The sequence below is a fragment of the Nycticebus coucang genome, chromosome 16 (assembly GCF_027406575.1).
Source record: "Nycticebus coucang isolate mNycCou1 chromosome 16, mNycCou1.pri, whole genome shotgun sequence".
Taxonomy (NCBI): domain Eukaryota; kingdom Metazoa; phylum Chordata; class Mammalia; order Primates; family Lorisidae; genus Nycticebus; species Nycticebus coucang.
This window is the reverse complement of record NC_069795.1, coordinates 57,668,013-57,677,310: the sequence shown is the minus strand read 5'-3', so window position 1 is coordinate 57,677,310 and position 9,298 is coordinate 57,668,013. Positions and strand designations below refer to the sequence as shown.

Here is a 9,298-nt window from a genome sequence, read left to right as displayed (position 1 = left end):
TGTCATGCCTATCAGAGAAGAAGAAAATTCTAGTGGTTCTTTTCTGAACCTACGTATAAGTATTTATATTGTTTAAACACCTCATCAGGTGCAGTGGCTCATCCCTGTAATCCTAGAACTCTCGAAGACCGGGCAGGAGGATCCCTTGAGGCTAGGAGTTCTAGACCACAGCAGCAATATAGTGAGACACCTGTCTCTACATAAAATAAAATTAACCAAACACGATGGCTCGTGCCTATAGTTTCAACTACTGGGGAGACTAAGGCAAAGAGACTTGCTTGAGATCAGGAGTTTGTGGTTGTACTGAGCTATCATCACATCAGTACACTGTAGCGCAGACAAAAGGATGAGACCCTGTCTCAAAGAAAAAAAATAAAAATCCCGAGTTGTCAATTACAATAATATTATCAGATCAAGTATAATAACCAAACAGAATTGCAGTTTCCTTTTGTTATTGTCATAGAGCATGATAAGGACTTCTAAAGTCTTCAAAGTCTTAGAAGAGTCTTTTCTTCCAACATTAATTCCAAGGACAAATTTACATTAACAGGGAGAACAGAACAAGTTGGTAACAGCTATGAATATTCACACAAGTCTCCTTGTTGCACAGAAGCAAGATTGATATTCTTGTGAATGTGCTCAATTTAATACCTTATCAAACCAGCCTATTTGAATTTGTTTATGATGCAGAAAGCTCTCTCTATCTTGTAACTTCAGGAAATAGGGGACATCTCTTCATCTCTTTTAGACTCTTTTGTTAATTGTGAAGACTTGCATTTTTTTAAGGCCAGGCTTGCAACACCATTACTTAGCATATGAAGTGAAAAGCAGGCCTTACAACCTCATTTTCATTTGCAGAAATGGAATAAGAGATGAATAGGATTTTACTTAACAACAGTGAAAGGAGCATATAACATTAATCTTCCACATTCTGATTTTGCAAATGAGCAATGTGCTATTGTCACAAGAGTAGCAAAAATGATGTCAGCAAGCACAGGTAAAGATAGTTCTTTAAGGGTGGCGCCTGTGGCTCAGTCGGTAGGGCGCCGGCCCCATATGCCGAGGGTGGCGGGTTCAAACCCGGCCCCGGCCAAACTGCAACCAAAAAAAAAAAAAAAAAAATAGCCGGGAGTTGTGGCGGGCGCCTGTGGTCCCAGCTGCTCGGGAGGCTGAGGCAGGAGAATCGCTTAAGCCCAGGAGTTGCTGTGAGCTGCGTGAGGCCACGGCACTCTGCCGAGGGCCATAAAGTGAGACTCTGTCTCTACAAAAAAAAAAAAGTAGTTCTTTAAGGTAATCAGAGGTTTAGAAACTCAGAGAATAGGGGCACTGATGCACTCCTGGCCATAGGAGTAAGTTTCTCTGGTCTCCTAAGTCTCCTACAAGAGGCTGCAGCTCCTGCATCCTAATTAGGAGATTAAAATATGACTACCTACTTCTCCATTCTTTTTCTCTCACCTATACTCAGAATTGAACTCTGCAGGCCATTTTATTCATATCTTTGCTGAAACCTTGTCTTCCAGTGCCTGCTGAGTTTGAGTAAATTAGGTCAGACTGATATCAAGTTGGTAATTAAAAATGTAGCAAGTGTGATATTGTATTTAACAGTTTTTTTGGGACAATTTTTTTCTTTTCTTTTCTTTTACTTTTTTTTTTTTTTGCCCTTTTACCATGGCTAGAGTGTGGTAGCATCATCACAGCTCACTACAACCTCAAACTTGTGGGCTCAAATGAACCTGTGGCCTCGGCCTGAGACTACAAGCATGAGCCATTACACTTGGGTAAATTTTTTGATTTTTTTGTAGACACAGGCATGTCTCTATATTGCCCAGGCTTGTCTTGAACTCTTGGCCTCAAGGGATCCTCCTGCCTGGTATCTGAAACTGCTAGGATTATAGGCATAAGCCATCACTCTTGGCCAGTCTTTAACAATTTAATAGTAAGATTTAAAGTGCAAATGAAGCATAAATAACCAAGGGATTAGTTTTTTCTCATAAAATTAGGTTACTATTTATTTAAAACATCTGTACGTGACTTACCATTTTCTTCCAAGTGCTCTCCTTAAGTTACAATTTTATTCCTTTTATTTATTCTGAGCTTGTAAATAGAGTAACTAAAGCTGTAATAATTTAGTTTTCAGCTATATATAAATATTCTGAATTTTAATGAAGGGAAACAATTTTATGCATTTGTGAGAAATTTTAATATTCATTTTACATAATACCAGCTTTTCTTTTATCTCTACGAAAATTTTGAGTTGTTTGGAATAGAATCAGCCAATGGAAAATACCAATAAATCTCATTTTGCCAGCCCCATTTCACCCCAAATGACACTACTTTACCACTTCTTATTATCTCTTTGAGAGAAGTTGACTAAAAAAAAAAAACCAGGTTATTTGTGAGAATTATGAACTAAACTAAAATCCCAAGGCCCTCCCTGCCCTCCCAACCAACTGAATGGATCCCTGCTTGGCCCAGGGGACCCCAGAAAAACCTTAAACCTAAATTCCTAGCCATGAAGGGAAAGGAGGTCAGACATACCTCATTATACCTCATCCTTCACAGAGTTTAGATACAATTGACCAGAATTAATATTAATATAGAGATCATAAGACAGATAAAGTACACTTTGTGACAATAAGATACAAAATTATTAATAGGACTTGAGGCCATGCAGGGAAATGGTTCAATCATCTGTCATACATCAATTAGATTAACAGAACACTTATAGCTTGTCTCTGATTAACAGACTTACTTATCTTAACTTTGTTATTGGAAAAAGCCACTTTAATACCTAAGCACCAAGACAAGGTAACTTAAAGTGAAGGAGGTAGTGAGAAGAAAAAGTAGGAAAAGGAAGTGAATAAAAAGAAAAGACACATGAGGAGTAACCAACAGAAAAATTCTGGCAACCTGAAAAATCAGAAAGAGCAACCCTGCAAGGGACCATGAGGTAGCTACTGCAAAGAATGCTTTCTATAAAGACATAATGAAAATGACAGGAAGTGAATGTAAGGTATGGATAGCAAAAACAATGAAGAGAATTGATGAGGAAATTAATCATAAGGAAACCCCAAAATAGAACTAAATAAGGGATGCATGATATGAAGACTATAGAAAGGCTAAAGCAGAGCTTAAGGAATTGAAGAAATTAATCAGGGAACTTAAAGATGTAGTAGAAAGTATCAATAACAGATTAGACAATGGAGAAGAAGGAATCTAAGAGCTAGAGGATAAAGCTCTTGAGCTAACTTAGGCAGTTAAAAAGACAGAAGAGAGAGGAAACAGAATGCTCACTCAAAGAATTATAAGACTTCACAAAGAGGTCAAACATACAAATTATAGGTATCCCTAAAGGGGAATAGAATGTCCCAAAGGAATGGAAGCCCTACTGGAGGATATCGTAAATAAAAACTCCACAAGTATCACCAAAAGATTCCAACACATTCCATTTAGAGGGACAGCAAAGCTTGGGTTATTTCAACACAAACAGAACATCTCCAAGACACATTGTAATGAAACTGTTCAAAGTCAAAATGAAAGAGAAAATTCTGCAAGCCACCAGAAATAAGTCCCAATTGAACTAACAGGGCAGATCCAACAGAGTGAAAGTGGACTTTTCAGCTAAAACTTTCTAAGCCAGAAGAGAATGCTCAGCTATCTTTAACCTTCTTAAACATAACAACTTTCAGTTCATAATTCTGTATCCTGCTAAATGCAGTGTCAAAATTGATGAAGAAATCAAATCTTGTAGAGATATGCAAATATTGGGGAAATTTGCCCACAATAAGAGCAACTCTACAGGAAATACTTAAATCTATTCTACACAATAACCATCACAATGGGCCACCAGCCAAGTAAACACTCAGAAACTAAAGGAAAAAATATAGCTTCACAATGCACCAAAGGACAAAACTAAGCAATGGACTTTCACAAAGTAAGATGACTAGAACACACTTATCATTTCTCTCAATAAATGTTAATGGTTTGAATTCCCCCACTGTAGAGGCACAGGCTGTGTGATTGTATAAAAAAGCACAACCCATGTATATGCTGCCTCCTGGAAACATAACTAACCTCAAAAAACAAAACAAGCCTCAGGGTAAGGTGTTAGAAAACAGTACTTCAGCCAAGTGGGAATCAGGGGAAAGGAGAGGATTCCACTTATAAAGAAATAATGAAAATGACAGGAAGAGAATATAAAATATGGATGGCAAAACAATGAAGGGAATTGTTTTTCAGATAAAGTGGATTTAAAGCTCCTGAAGTTAAGAAAGACAAAAATAGTCACTTCATACTGGTCACGGGAATAATATAACATGCATATATTTCAATTCTAAATATTTATGTACCAACATAAATGCTACCATATTTATGAAACAGGCATAATTGGTATAAGCAATATGATATGTGAAAACACCATAATAACTAGGGACCTTAGCACCCCTCTGACAGAACTGGATGGACCCTTTAAATAGCAACTAAATAAAGATACAAAGGACTTAAAAACAACACAAGAACAATTGGCATGATGGACATATAGAGAACATACCACCCTAGAGCTATGGAACATATATTCTTCTTGTCAGCACATGGAACATACTCAAAAAAAGACTATACCCTAGAATACAAATCAAACCTAAACAAAATTAAATAATTAAAATTATAACTTGTATCTTTTCAGACCAAAAAGCAATAAAGGTAGAATTCCATTCCAACCAAAATTTTCATCCCCACATAAAGGCATGGAAATTAAACAACTTTATGCTGAATGAAAGTTGGGTCAAAGAAGAGATAAAGAAGGAAATTATTAACTTCCTTCAACATAACAACAATGAAGCCCCCAATTACCAAAACCTGTGGAATACCTCAAAAGCTGTCCTATAAGGGAAATTAATGACAGTAGGTGGCTACATCTTAAAAACAGAAAGAGAGCACATTAAAACCTAATGAATCATCTTAAGGAAGTGGAAAAGAAAGAAAAATCTAATCACAAACTTACCAGAAGAAAAGAAATAACCAAAATTAAATCAGAAAAAAATGAAATTGTCTTGGCACCTGTAGCTCAAGTGGCTAAGGTGCCAGCCACATACACCAGAGCTGGCAGATTCAAATCTTAACAACAATGACAACAACAACCAAAAAATAGCCAGGCATTGTGGTGGGGGCCTGTAGTCCCAGCTACTTGGGAGGCTGAGGAAAAAGTATTGCTTACGCCCAGGAGTTGGAGGTTGCTGTGAGCTGTGATGCCACAGCACTCTACCCAGGGTGACAGCTTGAGGCTCTGTCTCAAAAACAAAACAAATAAAAACAAAAAACAAATGCCTTCTTTGGGTAGCAGCTGTGGCTCAGTGGGCAAGGCGCTGGCCTAATATACCAAGGACAGAGGGATCAAACTTTGCCCCAGCCTAACTGCAACAACAAAAAAGAGTAGCTGGGCATTGTGGTGGGTGCTTGTAGTCCCAGCTGCTTGGGAGGCTGAGGCAAGAGAATTACCTAAGCCCAGGATTTGGAGGTTGTTGTGAGCTGTGACGCCACAGCACTCCACCGAAGATGATAAAGTGAGACTCTGTATCTAAAAAAAAAAAAAAAAAAAAAATAGAAATAAATGAAATTGAAAACAAAAGAATCAATTAGAAAATTAATGAAACAAATAGCTGGTTCTTTGAAACAAATAAAATTGATAAACCTTTGGGCAGATTAATTAGAAACATAAAAGTAAAATTTCTAATAACCTTAATCAGAAATGAAAAGGGGGAAATAACAGATACCACAGAGATACAAGAGATTATCTGTGATTACTACAAGAAAATCTAGACCCAGAAATTTGACAATGTGGAGGAAATGGACAAATACCTGGCATCACACCATCTCCTTTGACCTAACCAGGAAGAAATTGAACAGACCAATATCAAGCACTGAAATTGGGGAAAGGAAAAAAAAAGCTTCCAACAACAACCAAAAAAACCCTGGAACAGATGGCTTCACACTAGAATTCTTTTTTTTTTTCCTTCAGTATTTTAATTTAATTTTCTACTGGACAAATTCACATATCTCCCTCACCCTTTCCTTTAAGTTAGTGTGACAATTCTCCATAATAAACTACTTAAAGAGAAGCTTTGGTCAAGAATGGAATGAAATAGCTAAAAACAAACAAACAAAAAATTAGTGCTGTTTTAAAAAAACCAATACTTTCACCAATTTTATATTAAAAAAAAAACACACACACACACACACAATGTTTGCACAATATGTATTTTCAGTGTTTCCTTGGTGCTGGCTTTCTTCACCATCCAGAATAGCAGAGCTGCGGTCAGCCACTGCTTTTGTTGTGCTGGATGGCAGAGGCTCACTCTGCTTCACATTATCTGGAGGCCTTGGATAAAAGATTCTAAGGTCTTGAAATCCCAAATTGTCATGGCTCCATTGATGCCAGTAGTGCAAAATTTGCAACAGTCTTACTTGTCCACCTCATAGATACTTGAGTGATGCTATTTTGGTGCAGTGTCTCCAGGGCTGTATTGCGGTCCTCAGTAGTGGCCCTCTTGTCCATGTTGCAGAAACATTCCATGGCAGGCATGTTGCGCTGGATGCTCTGTTTTGGAATGTCTAACTTGGACATAAATGTCAGGCAGCCGCAGTCCTTGTAGTTAAAGAACACTGGGCAGCAGTCAGGGCCAGCAGCTACAATGCTATTCTCTGAGACAAATGATACACTCAGGAGTGGTAAGAACTCTGTTTTCAGAGATGAGAGCTGTACACTTTTTGAAGCATCAGCAACAGACATAGTGCTGTCATGACTGACCCAGGCCAGGTGGCTCCCACTGGCAGAGAAACTGACCCCAGGGACCCAGCCGCCTATGCCACTGCCCCTAAACTCTCACATCAGTTAACCAAAAGGCATCTTCCTGCCCTAGGATGTACTTGATGGCTTTTCATCCACTTCTTTAATATAGGTAGAAAACACTCTGCATTTGAAGTCACATGATCCCACTTCCAGCAAAACATTGTTGGGATGCCAATCCAAGTTGAGGACTGTGGAGTAAATTGGGTTTTTAATGTGTTTGCTTACCCACCAGACATTTTCAGACTCAAAATAACAAACAGAAATGAGTCATGCTCCACTTCCCACAGCAAATTTGTTCTCTAAGGGGATCACTTCACAAAAGTGCCTGTGCAATTAATTCTCAGGATCACCAGGGTTGGCTTCCAGACACCATCTTTCTGACTCCAGACATAGGCATTGTGGTCTGCCCCACAAATGATGATGAGGTTACTTTTGGGAGCCCAGTCAACACCAGTGATGTGTCTGTTGTGTTCCTTGAGTGCATGAGCTTTTATCCACTGGCTCCCATTTTTCTTATAGATGTGCACTTTGTGATTATTTGGGCTAAGGGCAATTGGGTATGATCCCTGTTCCAGGCATGACAGGCAATTGGCTCTAGTAAAAACTGATGCAGGGACATTATTCTTAGAGTTTTCAAAGAATATAAAGCTGATGTGGGGGAAGGTCAGACAGGATCGGAGGGGAAAATTCATGGACTCTGGTCAGTTGATGCAAACAGGCTCCATGGGGGCAGGTGGAGGACCAAGGCCCAGAGGGAGAGGCTGACCTTCACGCCAGAATTCTATCAAACCTTTAAAGAAGAGCTTGTATCTGCATTGGAGAAATTATTCCAAAACATTGAGAAGGAAGGAACCTTCTTCAACATGTTCTATGAAATAAATATCATGCTGATACCAAAGCTAGGAAAGGCCTCAACTAAAAAGGAGAATTACTGAACAATTTCAATATTGAATATCAATGCAAAAATACTCAATAAAATCTTACCTAATAGATTGCAGCTACACATTAAAAAAATTATACATCACAATCAAGTAGCCTTCCTCCAAGGGATATACATCTGGTTTAATGTAGGCAAGTCCATAAATGTAATTTATCATATCAATACAATCAAAAAAGACCTTATGGTCTTCTCAATAGAATCAGAAAAAGCATTTGGCAAATTTCAGTATCCTTTTCGAAGAAAAATATAGTCATAGGTGGCACGTTTCTTAAATTCATTAAAGCCATCTATGACATGCCCACAGCTAATATCATACTGAATGGAGTGAAACTGAAAGATTTCCACTTAGAACTGGAGCCAGACAAGGATGTCCTCTACCATAATCAGACAAGAGAAAAATATAAAGGGCATCCAAATGGGGGTAGACGAGGTCAAACTCTTGCTCTTTGCCAATGATATGATCTGATACTTAGAAAACTCAAGAAACTCAACTACAAGTCTTCTGAAAGTGTTAAAAAAATATGGTAACATCTCAGGGTATAAAACCAGTGTCCACAAATCGGTATCCTTTGTATATGCAAACAACAGCTAAGTTGAAAAGCAAATCAATGACACAATTCCCTTCACAGTAGCTTCAGAGAAAATGAAATGCCTAGGAATGTATCTAACAAAAGAGATGACAGAAAGCACCTCAAAAAGCACCTCTACAAAGAAAATAATGAAACCCTAAGAAAAGAAACAGCAGAAGACATTAATAAATGGAAGAATATACCATGCTCTTGGCTAGGATGAATCAACATTGTTAACATGTCTATACTACTCAAAGCAATCTGCAGATTCAATGCAATCCCCATTAAAACACCAACATCATACTTTGAAGAACTGGTAAAAATAGTTCTCTGTTTTGTATGGAACCAGAAAAACACATATATAGCCAAGGCAATTCTTAGTAATAAAAACAAAGCTGGAGGCATCACACTACCAGACTTTAGGTTGTATTACAAGTCTACAGAAGTCAAAACAGCATGGTACCAGCACAAAAATGGAGACATAGACATATGGAACTGAATAGAAAACCAAGAGATGAAACCAGTCTCTTATTGCCATCTGTGGGGAAAGAATCCCTACTCAACAAATGGTGCTGGGATTACTGGATAATCACATGTAAAAGAATGAAACTGTACCCATACCTCTCACCGCTTACAAAAATTGACTCAAGATGAATAAAATATTTAAATCTAAGTCATGAAATGATAAAAATCTTAGCAGAAAGTGTGAGAAAAACCCTTGAGGATGTCAGCCTGGGGAAAGATTTTATGAAGTAGACTTCAGCGGCAATCACAACAACAAGAATAAACAAATAAGACTTAATTAAGCTGAAATGCTTCTGCACAGCTAAGGACACAGTAATTAGAGCAAATAGACATGCTTTGGAATGGGAAAAGATATTTGCATGTTACTAATTCGACAAAGGGTTGATAATTACAATGCACAGAGAACTCTAATTAATCAAC

At 38.0% G+C, this 9,298-nt stretch overlaps 1 pseudogene; it reads right to left on the bottom strand.

The window, feature by feature from the left end:
- Positions 1–6,356: 6,356 nt before the first annotated feature.
- LOC128568069 (actin-related protein 2/3 complex subunit 1A-like) lies at positions 6,357–7,475 on the bottom strand (annotated as a pseudogene).
- Between the last annotated feature and the right edge of the window lie 1,823 nt (positions 7,476–9,298).